A 21,054-nucleotide genomic window follows, 5' to 3' on the forward strand; every position below is an offset into this window, starting at 1 on the left:
CTATTCTAGCCCATATAAGAATCTGTTGATTGTCTACTCTAAAATATCCATAGTAACTCCTCTAGTTGGACCACTATCAATGCAAGCATATCCTTATATTTCTGACCTTTCAGAAAACTATTTATTTAAAAGTCAACATAGTTGGCATAATACTTCTAAACTATGTAGGGGTAGTACTCCCTGAGTGCTTGACTGATGCTATTGTTTGAAAAGGGTCTCGATGTTCATATATTTTTATGTTACCCTTACCCATAGTGTCAATAACATTAAGAAATAAATTTTTGAAGCCCTCAACATGCCATCGTTGTCCTAGAAACTCTAGGTTTTTTCTCTTGATAGTGGTGCCCCTCACAGGCTCAAGGTTTACTTAGGACTCTAACTAGCTTCGGCTCTACTTTCATCACTTCAGCCTGATTCTTGTGCACTAGACTTATCAGAAGATACCTCTCATGGTTGTTTGTGTTAATTATATAGTGTGGTGGATGATCAAAGGTACTTTAGCCTCTGCTTCTGGCTCGAGCTCAGAATTAGTACATTCATCTTAGACCTAGTTTGGATTTATTTCTAGGGCCTTTTCCAGTACTACCTCTCCTTGTTTTTTTCTTTGGAGGTATGAGTACATGTGGAGGAACAATGTTAGTATACAAAAGCTAGGAAAAGAAATCAAGAAAGAAATATATAAACAAATGTATTTTTATATAAATGACAGACTATCATCTATAGACGATTCCTAAAGTGATCTGCTATTTTAAAATATTATAGACATATGTAATAACGAACTGGCATGAAAGACAATCACTTGAGTAATGGTCCATCGTTCCACTCATTATTTTGATCTGGTGACTACTTAGGTTCTACATTCTAATTAATAGATGAGCCAATGGACTATGAACCAGACGACGGTTCGTGAACTCATCTATCATATTAAGGTAGTGTTACCTTAGGTATGGATAGTCATGATGCGCCACTTCACGATGTGTAAAATGGATCGTCAGTACTCAACGTAGTTCTAAATTTGGTTTTTATCCCACACTTATGGTGATGAGCCAAGATAGCGTAAGTCTTATTGCATGATGAAATCACCAAATTTCAAACTATGTGCAACCATATTTCTAGAGAATTTAACCAATTACAATCATATAAATTACATTAAAACAATCCTCACATAGCAAGTATCATCGCAAAGGGTTACTTATACTTCACCATACCTTTATCTACAAAAATGTTGTTAGGAGTTGGCGGGCAAAGCAACTTTAAATTCCATTTCCATATATAAAAGGTCATAATGCCCTATAACTCAGTGGGTACAGATACCCATTAACAGTAATCGTTCTCAACAATTCATGCTAATTCAAACCATACTCAGTCTTGACATACCAGATTTTACGTGTTAAAAAACCCACAAATTTAGTCAAGCATATGTATGAGTAATAACTCCAATTGAAATAGAAGACTACCAAGACTCAAGCAACGGTTTCTTACATAAACAAATTTAGTCTATGGAGCCATAAATTCTAATACCCACCAATTAATTCACCCCAAAATGCTCAAGAAAAAACCATACCTTTTAGGAGAACAATGTGAATGAGGAGAAAATAGGGATGAAATTTGTGCATGAGCTATGGAGAAACGGGAATAGCCATATTGAGAATAATGGGTATGATAAAGATGCAGGGTCTAAGCTTTTAGGCTGATGGGAGTTACGACTATAAAAGTAGAGGAGATAGAGAAGATGATCGTGGGTGACAGAAGTGGGAAGAGTGGAGTTTGAAAACTATTTGACTCTTGATTTGCCCCTCAATTAAAAGAATTAACTAATTAATACAAAAAGGGGCAAACAATGTGGGTCTTATCAATTTAAAACAAAGAAGGAGAAAAACTAGGTCAGTCAAGTTTAAAGGTTTAATTAGTGCCACCGACCATGGCAAAGATGACAAATTATGGAGCCCATGATGGTAGATTCCATGATTTTCTTACTTGAGACCACCAGTAAAAATCATACCGATTATTATTGGAATGTCAGCCAATCGTTTCACCCATGGATCAGAAATTATGAAACTTTTTATTTCATTTTTTCTATGATCAAGGTGACGAGTCATCAATGGATATATGAACCGTCACTTCAATCATGGAAATTGACCAGAAGCTTCTTTGTCTTAGTGACCGACGCCTAGCAAACTGTATACTTTGCAAATCCTAGTGAAGTTTAACATATGCTAATTTAGGTATTCACTAGACATTCTTGAAATAATCCTTTCATGCTCAACTACGTTATCATTATCACAATCCAACTCACAAATCATGCCGGCACCTACCCAATTCCACTCAAGATAGGAGAATTCTTACTACCCAACTAATTAATTAAGTGCAGAAGTTAGATAAAACAATCTTTTAAGGAGATAAACCTCGAATAAAAAAATAAACTCTTGTTCAAATACATTTATTAATTACTTACAATGTGAAAATAAAATAAATTGTGATTCCCCCAAACCTAATCTAAATGGTACCATAGTACTGATAAAAAAGACCCGAGACACAACATCATATAAGAGTGAGATAACAGAAGTTGTTGAAATGTAACCATCATTGTACCTATAGAAACTCCACTGACCTGCAACAAGATTATACCTCCAAGTAGAGGTATAGTAAGTGTATCAATACAATCATAAGTATTGTAGGTACCATCGGTCGACCAGGGATAGAAATAAATAACAACAATAGAAAAGGAAGGAAATCATGACAACAGTTAATGTTCGGGATAACTAAATCTTTCAAAGCCCTTCTCTTTAGGCTTTGACATGTTGTCTTTAGCATGTCTATGACCTACCTTTCATTGGACATTTTCTAGTATCTTTGTCCTTTGACAATTTAACCCTTCCTCTAGGTCCCATATGTCTTTTGTAATTCCTCTCATAGCCAATCCTATGGTTCAAAACTCAACACGATCATGACCCTCTACTCCACCTCTAACGATTATGGATAGTACTACAATCCTTGCTACTTTAACATACTATAAGGACTAGACCGGGTTGCCCAAATACCCCTCATACCTATATAACTTAAAATAAAACCAAGTACAATAAACACACTTTACTCTAACAGATATACATATATACAATATATTAATTACACTCAATATGTCCTTACATAAGATTCACCATATTATACATACACACACACATACTCAAATGAGTATGATGAATGCATGAATGCAACAAAAATATATCATTTCAATATCATCTCAACATCATCTCAATATGATTCTCAATATCAAAAACATCTTAATATCATAATAACATCATATAAACATCATCTCAATATCATCTATAAATACAATATGTAGTCAATAATCACAAGTAATGCTTGAAAGAGAAACACAAACACCCAATTAACATATATAAATAAAATCAAGCAAGCCTTTACTACCATTAACAAACCTATCATACCAAAGGCTAATTAAGAACATACTTATACATTTATATACATGAAGGCCCGAGAGCCCTTCTAACTTGTAATCATATACGCCATTCATATATAAATAGGAAATGCAGAAATAAAATCTACTACGAAAATATGGTCATAATCTAAATTTAGTTGAGGAATAAAATTCACTATCAACTAAACACCGTCTGAAAACCATCTGCAAAATCTCTATGACATGATCAAATAACAACTGTCTGAAAACTAGGACAAAGCCCCAAGTAGACCAAAACTATAATAAATAATAATTGTTTGAAAAAAACTAGGCCTTCTGAAATATAGAAGGCTCACCAACTGGTACTCTTCACTCTTGTCTGATGAAATCTACTACTTATCAGGACCCCTAGATTGTGCCTCAGAACCTAGAGGGAGAGGGGTCAATACAGATGTACTGGTATGCAAAGTAATCCAAAATAAAGATTTTATATAAATAAAATAGTTGAGAGCACATCATAAAACATCATGAAAGATATAAATTCAAAACATATGGGTATTTCGGATAATCATAAAACCTTTCTGTCAATGTAGTTTTTCTGATCTTTGTATTACTTCTGAGTTAGGTGGCACTCCCCTATAATTATGATATTCCACGAGCTGTATGGAATCCGCCATTGACTTGGCAGGGAAGCCCTCAACCCAAGTTTTCTACAAGGGTTAGAGTCTTTAAATCTACTATGCCACAGGGCCGTCGCCAGCGTACAATAATATATCCGAATCGGCAAATCACGATTTTGGACAATAAGTTATCTAAACTCGTGCCCTCTTCGGGGAACCACCAAACATCTCTTTATGCCTATTTTTAGCCTTTTATGAATATGTATCATTCTAAGGTTTCTAAATCATGAAAGTATGATAAAGTCTAATTTCTATGTCTGTTATGGCATTGTCTGATTTGGTATCGTCATACCAAGATTTAGAAGTTGTAATTCTGGGCCATAATGCATTAAACATAATTCTTTCATTTAAAACTCAATTCAGACCACCCAACATTGCAAATAGAATAAGAGATTTTATGTTCCGAAACATAAGTTAAAACTATACAAGAATTCTTCAAACATATGGTGGTCATGTGCTTTTGGCAAAACCATGCAGTCTTTCATTATATGCATATTCAACATTTCTCAACATGCATAACCCTTTCTTTTCAATTCAAAAATCATATTCAAGTCATAGTACAAATCAAGACATGTCGTATCATGCTTTCAAGATGTAATTCAGAACAATTCATATCATATGAAAGATGGGAAAAACCATAACAAAAGAGGGGTTCATTATACCTCATGCTCTCAATTGAACATTCATTCTTGAACACCTATATATATGTATATATATGTATATTTATATATATATATATATATATATATATATATATATATATGTAAAATTTTAATTCAATTTGGGGGAAGGACAAAAGACCAAAACAATGCCGTTAAAACTTCTAAAAACGTGATTATCTTCATAAATACAAAACCCCATTCTAAAAATCATGATTTCTATGCGCATGAGATTTTTAGGAAAACCCCGCGTACCTTAGATTATGAACTTTGGATGAACACTTGCTTTTGGGACTCTATTTGTTCTTTTGATGGATGATTCTTGAATATCTTAGTTTGGAGATTCTAATTCTTGAATCAATTTTAGAATTTAATGGTGAAATTTTAAGGGATCTTGAATCTTAGGTTGAGGCCCTTGGGTTTGGTTCTTGAGAGTATTTGAGAGAAAAGAGTATATTTTGGTGAATTTAGGGCTTAATCTTATATTTATGGATCTATGGGGTGAAGGGAAAAATACCAAAATACCCCTCTAAAACCATTTGGAAAATGCTGAATTTATCAGCTAACGACATCGGGCTGATGTTGTGACATATGTGACAAGCTGTCATCTTATGTCATCACAAAATGTTGGAATTTATGACTTTATGCCTAAGTACGATGACATTTTTAGATAAGTTGTTAGAAATGCCATCAGAAATATGATAAGCAGTCAGAAATGTCGTCAGACAGTTGCCAGGCTGATATACTAGAGTAAAATGGGCATAACTTTTTGCTCCAATATCAGATTTTGGCAAAATTTGTGGCGATGGAAAGAGAACTCAAAGAAATTTTATTTGATATATATTAGGCCACCCATTTCATCATATATAAGGAGTTATGATCGATTGAAGTTGATCCAAGTTTTGACGCTTACTAAAACTTGAACGATAGGAAAGCTTTCAACTAGTCCTTTAGTTAGGGGACCTCTATGACCTAGAATCATGCTCAAATAGATTCCCACACTACATTATTGGTTAACACATAAAATTTTCATAGGATTTATGGATCTTAGATCATTTACGCATAGAAATGATGGTTTTTCATTCTAGCCTGAATTGTAGGGTGTTACAAGCTGGCACCCTAAAGTTGGTCAAACAAGTCATCGATTCTAGGAAGTGGATACTTGTTTTTGACCGTGAATTTATTGAGCTGATGGTAATTAATCCACATTCTAAGAGAATTATCTTTCTTGCGCACGAATAAGATTGGTGCGCCTCACGGGGACACACTGGATCTGATGAATCCCTTATCCAGGAGATCCTTCAACTGCTCTTTCAGTTCTTTGAGTTTTGCTGGTGCCATTATGTATGGTGGAATAGATATAGGCTAACTATATGGAAGAATATGAATGCCGAAGCCTATTTCCTTTTCAGGAGGAATTCTTAGAAGATCTTCAGGAAAGACATCTGAATATTCACTTACAACTGGGACTGATTCAAGACTGGGAGTTTTGGAACTAGTGTCCTTAACTCAAACAAGATGATAGACACATCCTTTAGATATCATTTTCCTTGGTCGAAGGTAGGAAACAAGATGACCTCTGAAAGCTGAAGTACTACCTCTCCACTCTAGGACAGGTTCATTCAAAAACTAGAACTAGACTATTCTACTTCTGCAGTCGACTGTGGCATAGAAAGAATATAGCCAATCCATGCCGAGAATGACATCAAAATTAGTCATCTCTAATTCACCTAAGTCTGCTGAGGTGACTTTCTAAAATATATAACCGGGCAATTCTTGTATACATGTCGGGCTATGATGGTTTTACTCACTGGGGTAGATACTGAGAAGGACTCTTCTAGAATTTTGGGACTGACTCCAAAGTCAACTGCTATATAAGGAGTAACAAAAGACAAGGAAGCTCCTGGATCTAGCAAAGCATAAATATGCAAGTGAAAGATCTGTAATGTACCAGTAACTACATTAGGAGAATTTTCCTAATCTTCCAAGGACTGGAGAGCATAAAGTCTATTTGGGCGTTGACCAGTAGTAGCACTGAAAGAAGGAAAACTGTACCTAAAATATCTCATAGCCTCCTGCACATAAATACGGCGCGTAACACACCCAAGTACAAGACTCTACTAGATGCAGCTTTCAGACTTTCTAGGACTCTATTGAACCTTAGGCTCTGATACCAAGTTTGTAACGCCACAAATCTGGTACCCGAAATGCTACACGGTGCTCATGACCCCAAAGGACCACAAGCTAATCCATGACTGATATCTGTACCTGAACGCTGCATAGTATACTGTATAAATGTGGAAATAATAGGCTGAAACATGCCATAAGGTTCAAAACTGATAAACATCTAATAAAACCATATCTAAATAATGTGGTACGACAATACCAAAATTGAAACAATGTTTGAAAACATCTAGTCTAAAAACACTGTAGTCTGAAAGCCTCTAAACTGTCTGAATAAGGAGTCGATGGGACATGTCCCCAACTAACTCCAACTACTAAAATAAACTAAGTAATAAAGAAATAAAGTAATGATTATGTCCTCGAAGGATGAAGACTCACTGCTAACTCTGACCACTGAAATTGGAATTTTACTGATGCTCTGGAGCTCGTGCTTGTAAACCTATGGTATAAAACACCATAGTGCAAATGCATCAGTACATTTGAATGTACTGATATGCAATTGGGGTAGGTTGAATGCAAGGTATTCAAATATGTGAACAATACTAACTGACTGAATAATATGAACGTGAGAATACATGCAAGAATAAGTGACTGTGACTGAATTCGTGATGGTACTGACTACTATGTCTGATTACTGATAACCTGAGTCACTGATAACTGATATAACTGATACTGAGTGACTGTATCTGACAGTCTAGGTTTTGATGGAACTAACTGAGTTTCGTACTATCCTGAGTTGACTGTATCTGACAGTCCTAAAATTCTAAAGACCTATATGAGTTCTATTACTAAGACTGAGTCTGAAATTATAACTGTGGGAAGTAGTCATCTAATTGACATACCCCAAATAAAGCAATATAGCTAGGTTGGGGTCCAATCTGTAACCCTAATTGAAAGGGTATCAATACCACACCACTGGTAAAGATAAGCTGTGAGTGACCCTCATCTGACAATGTCCGCAAAATAGAACAGTGGGACCCTCATCTGTTAGTGTTGATGTCTCAAACTATGTTGGCTATATAGTTCTGGAATGCAAGGATTGCTTCTAAGGATCACACCCTCAACTGTCAGTCGTGTCCTCATCCTTGGGTTCACTCGATGCTAAATCCTACTCCCATATGAATAGACACTGAACATGATTAACTTAACTGAACTGGATTGAGTTCATTGAGTCCCTTTGACTAATAGAATACTACTGAGATTACTGAAGTACTGAGCTTTCTGAGATTACTGGGATTACTGAGTTTACTGATTAATCCTGAGTCACATGACTGACTGAATTCTACTGAACATGGATTGACTAAGGATATCGTGAAAACTTGACACTGGCTCTAGGTACACAACTAAATTATCAGGTACAAGTACCACCAGGACTCGATAGCAACTTGACACCTCTTGAACATATGACCAATATCAACAATTCATAATACAATAAGTTGGGGATTTCATGAAGTACATGGTTATCATAATCTTGTACTGGAAATTTAAATCTCTATAACTTCTTACCCGATTATCAAATTTAGGCAAATTTGGTATCGATGGAAAGCTTATTCAATTTCCCACACAATAAAAAGTCAAAATTTGAAAAAATCCATATATATATATAAAAGTGTATTCATCTTTAAAGCATGTCTTTAACATCTTTGGGATGAATTTAAGCTAAGTAGAAGTACGGGGTATTACACAACTCATCTCACCTCTCCGGCTTTTGTTCACGAAGAGGGTTTTCTTAAATATGTCTCATTGTCTTTCAAAAACTATGTTTTTAGTAGTACCAATATCTCATGATTTATATGTATTGAGTGAGGATGTAATGCTCACAATCAGCCTAAAATAAGGAAATCCAATCTAATCAACATGAAATATACATATATAAGTGACCCCTTAAATCAACTCATCCTATCCGCAATTCATGATTATTAACTCATAATTTGGAACCATCAGAATAAATATGGGTAAAAGATATCATTTATATTATATCAACCTCTAACTCGAGAATAACTATTATGATAAAGGAAACCAATGCTTAAATAAAACCTATATTATCAAATTAAGCCCCCACACGGGTATTATATCTATAATAAAGACAATAGATCCATAGATAAGGCCAATGATATAAAATAAAGTCTCTACACGAGCAATACACAATATCAGATACCACAAGCCAACAGCAACTGAATATAAGTCCCTACATTGGCAGACAACAGTAAAATAATCTCAAAATATAAACCTCATAGTTACTTTCTCCAACCCATAGCATTTATTACTTATATATGAACTCTCCATCTCAATCTGAAAAAAGTTAAGCCATAACCTACCTCAAAACAACGAAAACCCAGTCTAAAGTACTTCAACATAGTGTTTCTCCTCATGAACAGCCTAAAAAACAACTACACTATTCAAATATAGCATCTACGCATTAACAAGAAGCTAACGATAGCCATATTACCCATATTAAGGCGGAGGCCAAAACAGGTTTGAAAAATGAGTTTGAAAACAAAAGGGATAAAACTGGAATATTGTTTCAGAAACACATTCTCCAAGGTTATAAGAGTCTACAGGAGAAAATCCACTCAAAGCGGGTTAAAATTGAGGCCCAAAATTAAGAAAACCCTTTTTAAACTTTTCAATAAACCCCTAATTTTCACCTTGAAATAGTGATTTAAAGGTGTTATTAAAGATAAAATAAATGAGAAATAATGGGATTATGAGAATAGAAGTTACCCACATGAAAATCAATGTTGAAACCCTTAAAAATTGTCTTTCTCAAAGCTTAGAGGTGAAATAATGGAGTAAATTATGAAAATAGAGTATTTATACTATTCAATAAACTGTACCTCGCAATCTCAAGGGTCAACTCCACCCAAATACTCATCGCCATTACAGTACCACCACTACGCGATCATGATGAAAGGAGTTATCAAGGCCCACAATCGTGAAACGTGTCCATCCAATCGCGATGTACCCAAAAATATTGCATCAACACTAGAAATCAAATTAAAAATATCTCAAAATCAACCCTTGAGATTCATTCGGGACCTAACAAAAGTAACCATATGAGCTACTAGGCTAATTTTGATGTTCCACACTCAATGGCAATGTTGATTTTCTGGAAAAAAAAAGGTTGTTTTCTTAAAATTTAATCCTAAGACACTATTTTATTATTTTAAAAATAAGGGATCAAAATGCGATATAAAAGTCCCAAAACTGAACCAACACCATTACTAATGCAAATTCGACATTTCAGATCTGTTGGCGAGGTTCATTTTACTATTTGGCAATCATAATAGTGAATGTTGATCGGGCCACTATAAGACTTCTCAAGCTTCTAAAAACCACAAACTCATACAACTAGTTTCCAATCACATCAGAAATTGCGCCAACCATCCCCAAACCTCAAAATCAACATGTAGCAACTACAAAAAAGGACAAATTGGTCATACCACACAAAAAGGTAAATTAACAAATTTAGGTCATTGCACTTCACTAACCAAGAATCATTGTTTGTTTTATGGGTTTAATTCAATAATGATATATTACTAGGATTATATTACCCGTGATTTTATAATGCTAAATGGGTTACTTATAGTAGAAGTTCATTCTAGGGTCATGTGTACCAAACTAATGAACCCATTACTCTATCTTAGTATTTTTTCAACCTATGCAGATAATTTTCACTAAATCCTTCCATCCATAGAGTGAATTATTTCACTTGCGATTATTATCTTAGGTTGATTAACCTAGTTACATTCTCAACCATTAGGTAGGGGTTGAACCCCCAAATCCCTTTTACTAGTCCTTTTTTCTATCCTTAACTTCTTTCGTCAAGCATGTTTTGACATTAGGTGAGTTTTAATATTTGCAACCACTAAAATATGTTCAATATGAAGAAACTAGTAACACATGCATAAACACCAGTCAAAACTACTCTTTTTATATCCCTAGTAATAGATCCATCATTGTTCTCATAATTCTAGTAGTGGGGTTTAGTTTCTCATGACAGTGGAAATACAAACCACAAAGAAAATTCATCCCCATGATATTCAAATTATATGAATAAACTCAAGAAATTTGGAATTGTATTGCAAAAATCCACCAAAGTATCGAGATCATACAAACCTCAGGCGCAAGTGCATTTTCTGTCATGTACCTCCAAAGTGTAAGATGATCATAAATAAAATCTAAAAAAGGTATTTATAATATTTGAAAAAATCAAATCATAACTGGATTGAAAAATAAGTTTGAGATGCATCCCATGGGTCTTCGCTCAAGCAATCCATCATTCTGTATCAGTTTTCTTCAACTTTTATCTCAATCACACGACTCAGGATGACAGTCCATCATATTGTTGATGACCCGTCAAGTGCAACCATCATTGAGCCAGCAACACCAATATCTAGTGTTGTCAAATCACGAGTGGGATTGATATTTTGTCATCAAGATGATGACCTATCATGTCATTTGTACACTTCTGAAAATTAGAACTTTTCTTTAACTTTATCCACGATTCAACCCATGGTCCGTTCCTTTCATGACTCGTTACTTTACCATTTTTAGCATAAATTCCAACTTTTGCATTTGTGGCCTATTTTTCTGCACATGTAATAAAAATACAATCAAATTCTACAAACTTACTTAAGAAATATAATAATTCATACTTAAAAGTATCAAATATGTCATTAAATATCGACATATTAACATTGCAGTAGAAGTGGTGTGGGACGTCGATGTGGATATGGACATAGATGAGGAAGAGGATATGATCGTGTAAGTGCCAAACACATATTTGAGGAGTCCGCTGATGTGCCTATAGCTGTAAAAAGTGGGAACAAAAAGAGTTGAAAGTTGGATTACTATTTGCCCCTGCACTAAATTAAAAAATTACAAAATATCTAATTAATTAACTATTAAATAGTAAAATCTTAATAAAAAATTGAATGATCATTTCTTCCTTCAATAAATACTGTATGATTACTATTAAAATTTTAAAATTAAATATAATCTACTTAACTATATATATGTCTCTTCAATTGCTATTTAAGTTATTTTAAGTTACATGAATGAATGTGAAATAAAAATAATTAATCTTAAATTAGGAGCAAATGAAAAAGACAACTACAATAAATTTATCATATCTTCTATGATACCTTAAAATCATTAACTCAAAAACTCTAAAAGTAAAATTATTAAAATAGCCTTCTTACTATTTACCTTAATATTCTATTTTTTAAAGCTACAAATAAAGAAAACCTAATATAGACTCCAACGTTTAATTAGCAACGCTTACCAACAGTTGTGTTCCTTAATAAAATGATCGAAAGGAGGGAACAATCAATATAATGTCATCTTCCTAAGGAGGGAAAACAATTTAACTTCATCTTCCTTGATTGTCAGGTACTGGACTATTCTTCATGTTCTTGTTATATGTATTGATAATGTTAATTTTGGAGAATTATAGGTATGGATAACCTTCAGGAAGGAAGTTGTGAACTTTGATATCACTGGTTAATTTCTATTAAGGATATACCTTATTTACTATTTTAAAGTATTCATATACACTATACAGTGACATGGTGTATGAAATGCTTTTAAGTTTTTTCTTTAAACACTTTAAATGTTGTATGGTACAATTTACCAATTATGACACTTCTACCAATGATGTGGAAAGGAATAAATCAAGGGCAACTTTGAAAGATTGCTAGTATAGATCCTTGCTCATGCTAGAGAATACAAGGATGGAGAAACAAAAATCAATAAAATTTCATCACATCATTTGTCACTATGTTGTATAAATAAAAAAGAGGACCTCGTATTCGAGTAAAAGGACCTACATTATCCAACTCAGTGCTTAGTTTGCTTCTCAACTCAACCTGTTTAATCCAAAAGGTAAGTGAGTACCTAGTTTGTTGTAACCTGTATATTTATTTTAAAAAAAGACATTATTTTTATAGAAAACAAGAGTTAGGGAATCTCTTCACAAATTTTGCTCTTGCATGCGGGTTAGTGGAAAATTGAGCCAACATAGAAAATATGTTTGTGTTGCTTCCAAACTTCTCGATTACTTTAGATATCATATAGGTGTAATTTGCTTCCAAAACTAAGATTACATCTTCACCTAAAAATGGTGAAATAATTTCAAATATTTGTCTAGGAGCTTCTCATGTACTTGGAGTTTAAAGCAATAAAAATGTACTACTGATTACACTAGAGGTCTTTTAATAGGGTTCACTGCATCCAAAGTGCTATAATCAATGTGTACAATGCCTTTAAAGGGAGTGATGATGTTTGTACTGGGACCAAAATGACAAATTGAGCTCGGAGAAGATAATATCTTTAAGATTATCAACCTGACCAGAAAGAGTTTGAGTATCTATCCTACTTCAAACAAAATCATACAGTTTTATCAATAAATTGTAGTTTCTGAAGTCCATGAAACACTTCACAAACCAAGATGGGGTTCCTACAAGTTCCTCTATTAATGGATCTTAACCTAGAGACAAATATTTAAACCACTATATTTGTCATAGCTAATTGCTCATCTCGGTCTACCACAAGATTAAGATGGGCACCATATTTCTACCCCAAAATTTTAGAAGACTCAAAAAATAAGTCCAAACATCAGTATCACGATCCTATTAAAAACAAAACCTAAGGTAGCTATTGTCTTTACCTATCCTTGGGAAGTCGAGTTAAAAAATATTAGTTCTAAATTTGGAAAAGAATATGCACACATTGTAGAACCACAACAACACCCGTTGGATTGATTTTGTGCTACAAAGTAGTGCAAACTTCATCAATAAGGTGTTGTATACTTTGGAGCCATTTCGCAAAACATCAACAAACTTAGAGAGCTTGCTTAGTCCTACAACCATTTTCTTGGATGAAACATATCTTACATGACACTTAACCTAGAATAGAAGTAAGCAAGACACATAGTATGCAAAGAGATCAAGATATCGAGCAATCACAAACTGTTGATGATCATGTTTTATTGTTTCATAATTTATTTTCTATTTCATTGCTTCACAGTATCATTGATAAGCATTATAGTTACTTCAATTGGTTAATTTGTTGGTTAATTAGTTGGCAACTCATTAGTTGGTTGTTAGTGTAGTTAGCTTCATAATGAGTTGTCACAGAAAGGTTATAGAACAAGTTAGTTACTTCTCTAACTTAGTCTATAAAAGGCTAAATGTGCCACTTATTATAAAAACTTAAAATCAATTATAAAATTCTCCGTGGTTCTTTCTTTTTTCTTCAAATCTCCATCAATAGAGTCCTAGCTATACATGGCAGTTTTCACATGGTACCAGAGCAATCAATGTTGGTTGTTTTCGCGCTATGTTTCAGTTGAATAAAAGTTTTGTTTGCTATCGGGTGTAGGCCTCTTCTATCCAGTAAATTGCAATAGAATTGTAATAGATAATGGTGCCCAAAATTGATCAAAATAATCCTTTATACATTGGATCTTCAGATATAACAGGAGTTGTGTTGATCCAAATCAAATTTACAGGATTTCAGAACTATGAAATATATAGCAGATCCATGAAAACTACATTATTAGGTAAATAAAAGTATGAATTTGTTATTAGGACATGTACAAGGAATTATATAGATGATCTGCACGAGCAGTGGGAGATGTGCAATGTAATTGTACTATTATGGTTGATGAACACAGTGAGTGAAGAACTCCTCAATGGAATAGTATATACTATGAGTGCTTCTATAGTATGGGCTGATTTAAAAGAAAGATTTGACAAGGTCAATCGACTGCATGGTATACTAGCTGCATAAGGAAATTACCACAGCCTCACAAGGTACTGATTTTGTATCTCAATATTACCTAAAACTAAAAACTTTATGGAATGAGTATGATGTTGTTACACCTTCACCTAGATGTGATTGTCCGTGATCGAGGGACATATGGATAACCTATTACAAATGAGGCTAATACAGTTTTTACGTGGCTTAAATAAATTTTATGATTAAGCATGAAGGCAAGTTTTGCTGAAAGGAACTGCTCTCACACTAAACCAAGCATATGCAATATTGATAGAGATTAAGATACAAAAATAAACATGTGTATCCACTATGGTTGGGAAGTCATATCAACTTGCTATTATTATTAATAGGAACCAAGGAAGGGAGTATTATAAAGGGAAGAAGTTAAATTTTGCAATTTCACTGGTCACACCAAAAAAACTGCTATAAGTTGATAGGATATCTAGTGGATTAGAAGCAAATAAAGAAACCTAGCAATGGTAATGGTGCTTTTAAAAATATGGCTAACCACTCAAATCCTGGTAGTAATGTAGAGTATAGATATGGTAATCATGGAAATATTGTTCAAGGAGGTATTTTGCAGCAAATAATATCTCTAGTGGGTCATGTGATCATATTCAAGTAACATAAACTAGTAAAGTATCAACTACCCATGAGGGAAACACTGCTTCTTTTGCAAAAGGGCAAAAGTTTACTGATGAGGAATACAGTTAAATTCTTAATATGCTTCACAAAGATGTCTTAGAACAAAGTAGGCTAACATATCAGGTGTCACCACTAGTTTAATGTCATATATTGTATTTACACAATATTGGATAATAGATTCTTGTGCTTCTCACCATATAACATCCAGTAGATATATGTTAAGGGATATTCATAACCTAATTAAGGCATAGAAGGATCAGGTTCATTTACCTAGAAGAGATAAGGTAGAGGTAACTCATTATAGATGCAGTGGTGAAGAATGTTCTGTTAGTGACAAATTTCAAATTCAATTTGTTATATGTTTCCAAAATCACAAGGGAATTATCTTGCTTTATATCATTTTACCCTGACTTTTGTATCTTCTAAGACCTCTTGAGTGTTAGGGTGAGGGGAATTGGTATGGAAAATAGTAGATTATACATCTTCAGGATTGAAACTATGCAAAAGCACCTGGACAAAGACAACAATAATTCAAAAATAATAGTAACTACAAATGTGACAATACCCGATGTCAAGTTATGGCATTCGAGGTTTGGACATACTTCTTCTCAAGATCTAAAGCATCTAAAGTTGATGGAATGCAAAAATGATAGTGAAATTCTTAATAAGTCTCTTGTTTGTCCATTAGCTAAACAAGCTAGAGTTCAATTTCTATCATGTAATTCTAGAGCATCGATATTGTTTGAGGTTGTTCACATAGATATTTGGTGACCATATAAGGCTCCTACTATTGATAAGAAAAATTATTTTCTTACACTTGTGGATGATCATAGTAGGTTTTTATGGGTGTATCTATTCCAATCAAAGTTTGAAACCATTATTTCTATCAATCTTTTTTTTAATGATCAAGACTCAATTTGATTCTCATGTTAAGCTTGTGAAACCAGAATTTGGTATTGTATTTTTTAATCATCAATATACTGAGTTATTTCAACATTTTGGAATATTATATCCAAGTGGTTATCCCTATACTCCACAACACAATGACATAGTAGAAAGAAATCATAGATACATACTAGAGATTGCCAGAGCGATCAAATTTCAGTCAAAACTACCTATTAAATTTTGGAGATTTTTTATTAATATTGTCGTGTACTTAATGAATATACTATCATCTTCAATTCTAAACAATATGAATCCATATGAACTATTGTATTGCAAAGAGCCTATGTTGGCACACCTAAGGGTGCCTTTGTCATCCCTCAATCTTACTAAGGGGTGATAAAATTTTAGCCAGAGCTATTCTTGTTGTCTTGCTAGGATTCTCAGAGTTGAAAAAAGGCTATATATTATGGGATGTTTCCATAAGCAAGATTTTTGTGTCTAGGAAAGTATCTTTCAGGGAAGATATTTTCCCTTTTATTGATACTAAACTTAAAAATTCTTCTCTAATACTAGTTTCACATGATTTTCCTTTGGATATAGTGAATGTTTCATCTTCATATGATGACTTAAATAATGAAAGTTTAATTGACTGCATACTTGAAACTAGTACATCCTCACTACCAACAAAGGACAGGATTGCTCAACCCATATTATAGATAAGACACCATCGGATAACTTACCTCAAATTGTTCTATCACCTAGAACTAGTAAAGTGACTAAGTAGCCAGCCTGGTTGAAAGATTTTTCTACTGTCACAACGTCTCAGACTAGTGCCAGAATCCTAAGTCAAATTATCTATCATATGACCATGTCAACCCTCATTATCAGTGTTATGTGGCTAAGTTTTATTATCCTGTGAAGCCTAGGACTTTCAAAGAGGAAACAAAGCATGATAGGTGGGTTGCTGCTATAAAACAGAAGATCCAGGATCTTGAGGATAATCAAACCTAGGAAGTGGCTGATTTTCTGCCTGGAAAATATACGGTTGGATCCAAATAGTGTATAAGGTCAAATACCAGAAAAATGATAAGGTGGAAAGATATAATGTAAGGCTGGTTGCAAAATTCTATAGTCGGTTAGAAAGCTTGGACTATCATGATACATTTTCTCCTATTTCTATGATGGTTACAATGAGATATACCAATACTTTAGCTATATCTAAAGGTTGGAGCATGTTTCAAATGGATGTATATAATGTATTCCTTCAAGATAATCTAGATGAAGAAGTGTATATGGATTTACCTGACGGTTTTAAGCAACCAGTGGATATTAAAGTTTGCAAGTTGCTTAAATCCTTGTATGGTTTAAAGAAAGCCTCTAGGCAATGGAACATCGCACTGACTTCTTCCTTGATAGATGTTGGTTTCTCTCAAAGTGATATGATTATTCACTCTTTACTCTTAAGAAAGCTGAAGACATAGTAATTGTACTAATGTATCTTGATGATCTTCTCATTACTAGGATCAATGATCATTTGATTAATGCAGCCAAGAATAATTTACACCAGAAGTTCAAATTGAAAGATCTTGGTCAGCTGAAGTATTTCTTGAAGGTTGAAGTGTTGAGATCAAGTATAGATGTTATCTTAAACCAAAGAACATACCTTCTAGAGTTAATTCATGACACGGTCCTTAGTGGTACTAAACCTACTCTTATTTCCTTGGAGTCCAACTTGAGGTTAAACTCAGTATAATATGACAAAGTAAATTGTATTACTGGTGATCAGACTTAACATGATGCCACTTTCTATCAGAAACTAGTTGGAAAATTGTTGAATGCAACCATTACAAGGCCAAATATCTCTTATTCAGTGTAGATTCTCAGTCAATTTATATAGGCTCCTAAGAAGTCTCATTGGGAAACAACCACCAGGGTGGTCAGGTATTTGAAGGCCATAGTTGGTCAACGTATCTAACTACAGGCTAACCCTGCATTTATAATAACTTGTTGGAGTAAATTTGATTAGGATACCTATCCTAAAACTAGGAGGTCTATCATAGGCTATGTGATAAAATTTAAAGAATCCTTAGTTTCTTAGAAATTCGAGAAACAACAAAAAGTTTCTAGAAGATCAACTAAAGCTGAATATAGAAGTATGGCTTCTCCTACTGTTGAAGTTACTTGGCTCCTTGGCTTGTTTAATGAGTTAGGAGTACTCTCATGAATATTAGTAAATCAATCATTCAGTTGGCAGCAAATCCTATTTTCTATGAGAGAACTAAACATATAGAGATAGATTATCATTTTATAAGGGACAAGATCAAGACAGACAGGCTTGAACCTAAGTATGTACACACTTAACAACAGGTTATTGATCTACTAACCAAATATCTAAGTCAACCTCAACATTTACATGTTTTAGGCAAGCTTGGTGTGCTTAACATCCTACACCCTGCAGCTTCAGGGGCGTGTAAATGATCGTGTTTTACTGTTTCATCATTTTTTTTACTGTTTCATTGCTTCACTATATCATTAATGTGCATTGTAGTTATTGCGATTGGTTAATTAGTTGGCTACTGATTAGTTGGTTATTAGTTGATTTTTAATATAGTTAGCTGCATAGTGAGTTGTCATAGGAAGGTTCTAGAACAAGTTATTTACTTCTCCAACTCAGTCTATAAAAGGCTGAATATGCACCGCATTGTAAAAATTTGAAAGCACTTATAAAATTCTTTGTTGTTCTTCATTTATTTTTCAAATCTCCATCAATGAAGTGCTAGCTGTAGAGGGGAGTTTTCACACAAGCCCATCAACTCCTCCAGCCAGACCACTTACACCTTCCAATCCAACTTCAAGGAATAACCAGCCATGAACGATATCGTTCATTTTTTATTTGTAAACTCTCGTTCCTTATCAGAGGCGAACCTACCTTGGCAATAGAGGGTGCATGTGCACCCGTTAGCCTCGAGAAAAACTCTGTATATATAGTTTGTATATCTATATATATATATCAGGGTGTTATGTTAAATATATGTTGTGCACCCTTGAAAACAATTGACTTGATTAGCAAGATGGTTGAGCACGCCAATTAAAGTCTTTTTTATTGCGTGATGATTCGGGTTCGAAGCCCAACAATATTTTTTTATTGCTCCTTTTTCCAAATACACTATCTATTTGAAATTTTAAGTGCAAACACACATACACTCACACACACACACATATATATACATATCAATTGATTAAAAAAATTTCCTACTTAGTAATCATTTATTTTATACTTTTTCTTTTTTGTTTTGTGTATTGTAGACATTGTTAACGTATTTTTTATTTTATTTTAAAATACAAGCTCCCCTCCAACTTCAAAATGTAGATATTCTCCCCATCTTGTACTATAAATGTTTATTTATTTTATCTTCTGATCATTGACTTGTTTTTTATTTAAAAAATTATTAATTTAAAGTTTGAGATAGTCTTAAACCAAACGTTTTTCGTACAACCATCTAACAAACAAATCTCTCGAATTTCATATTTTCAAAGTGCATTGAATTCAAGTATGATGGATAACACACTTTTTTCATATTAAATCTAATTAATGATATTCAATAATATTAAAATTTTGATTATAAAATACTATAATTAATAAGTTTTCAAAGAAATCCATGTCTAACTTTGACACTATTAATTACTATGTTAAATATAAAGGTACACCCTTCAAGTTCAAATCCTGGGTTCGCCTCTGTTCCTTATTTAATAGCCAGCAACACGAAAAGGTGTTTTCTTGATACCTTCTCTATTGATATCTTCACCCAAACACTGCAAGATGACTCTTACAGCATCCTAAATTTGGGGATGAGATGCATATGCAAGGTTATGGGTTGTTTGGTTCATTGATTGAATATAGGAGACTGTATGGATTCTAAATTTAAGGAAACAAGATTTATTGGATTCTTGAAAAAATATTTATACTCTCCCCATTATATTTTAGTTGCCTACTTCTCATTTTTCACGATACTTAAATGATCATAAATAAGATATACAAGGTTTCAGCATATACTTTTGAGTTCTGTTGAAGTCATTTGCAAGAATAATGTTGCTTCTAGCACTTATTACATGTAATGATTGTTTTGGTGAAAAGTGATATTGAGATCTTTGTTATTGAGTTCAGAAATTCACCAATACAATTTAAGTAGTCTTTTTTAAAAAAATCATTAGATTGTGTCATTGTCTCGACATTTGGTTCTTCTTTTTTCTAAAAAAAAAAAAAAATTTTACGCATACTTTGATATACGAGTTAATTTGTGTTTTCTCATTCTATTGAGATTGTGTGATTTGCATTGGTTCTTTTCAAGATTTGTAGCTTAAAATTCAATACTTCATAATAGTTGATCTTGATGCTAATCTATTTTCTTATTGATGATATAATATTTCCACCATCATGTCTTGTGAACAAGTTGTTGGGAATATTTTCTCACCATTATATATGTAGTTTTCAGCTTATTTTTTAATGTTAAGATCCATCTAGATATATGCTTCTTTCTCTTTTCTACAATTAATTGTGTTAATTTGAGTTTCACAGTCACTGTAATCATACAGGCTAACTGTATTATCTTTTAAACTTAGAAAATTTCATGATATGTATTTAAAATTAACTAGATATCATTACATTAGCGTCTTTCATGACTAACATAACTTGTAGGAGCACGGAAGACTTATAAATGATTATACAGTCCAATGAGCACGTGTCAAACTATTTTGGTGGACCTCCATGTTATAAACAAGACCAAATACGTTTTTATGTACTCTA

At 33.4% G+C, this 21,054-nt stretch overlaps 1 pseudogene; it reads right to left on the reverse strand.

The window, feature by feature from the left end:
- Positions 1-12,883: 12,883 nt before the first annotated feature.
- LOC107861341 lies at positions 12,884-20,225 on the reverse strand (annotated as a pseudogene).
- Between the last annotated feature and the right edge of the window lie 829 nt (positions 20,226-21,054).

The sequence above is a fragment of the Capsicum annuum genome, chromosome 1 (genome assembly GCF_002878395.1).
Source record: "Capsicum annuum cultivar UCD-10X-F1 chromosome 1, UCD10Xv1.1, whole genome shotgun sequence".
NCBI classification, from domain to species: Eukaryota; Viridiplantae; Streptophyta; class Magnoliopsida; order Solanales; family Solanaceae; genus Capsicum; species Capsicum annuum.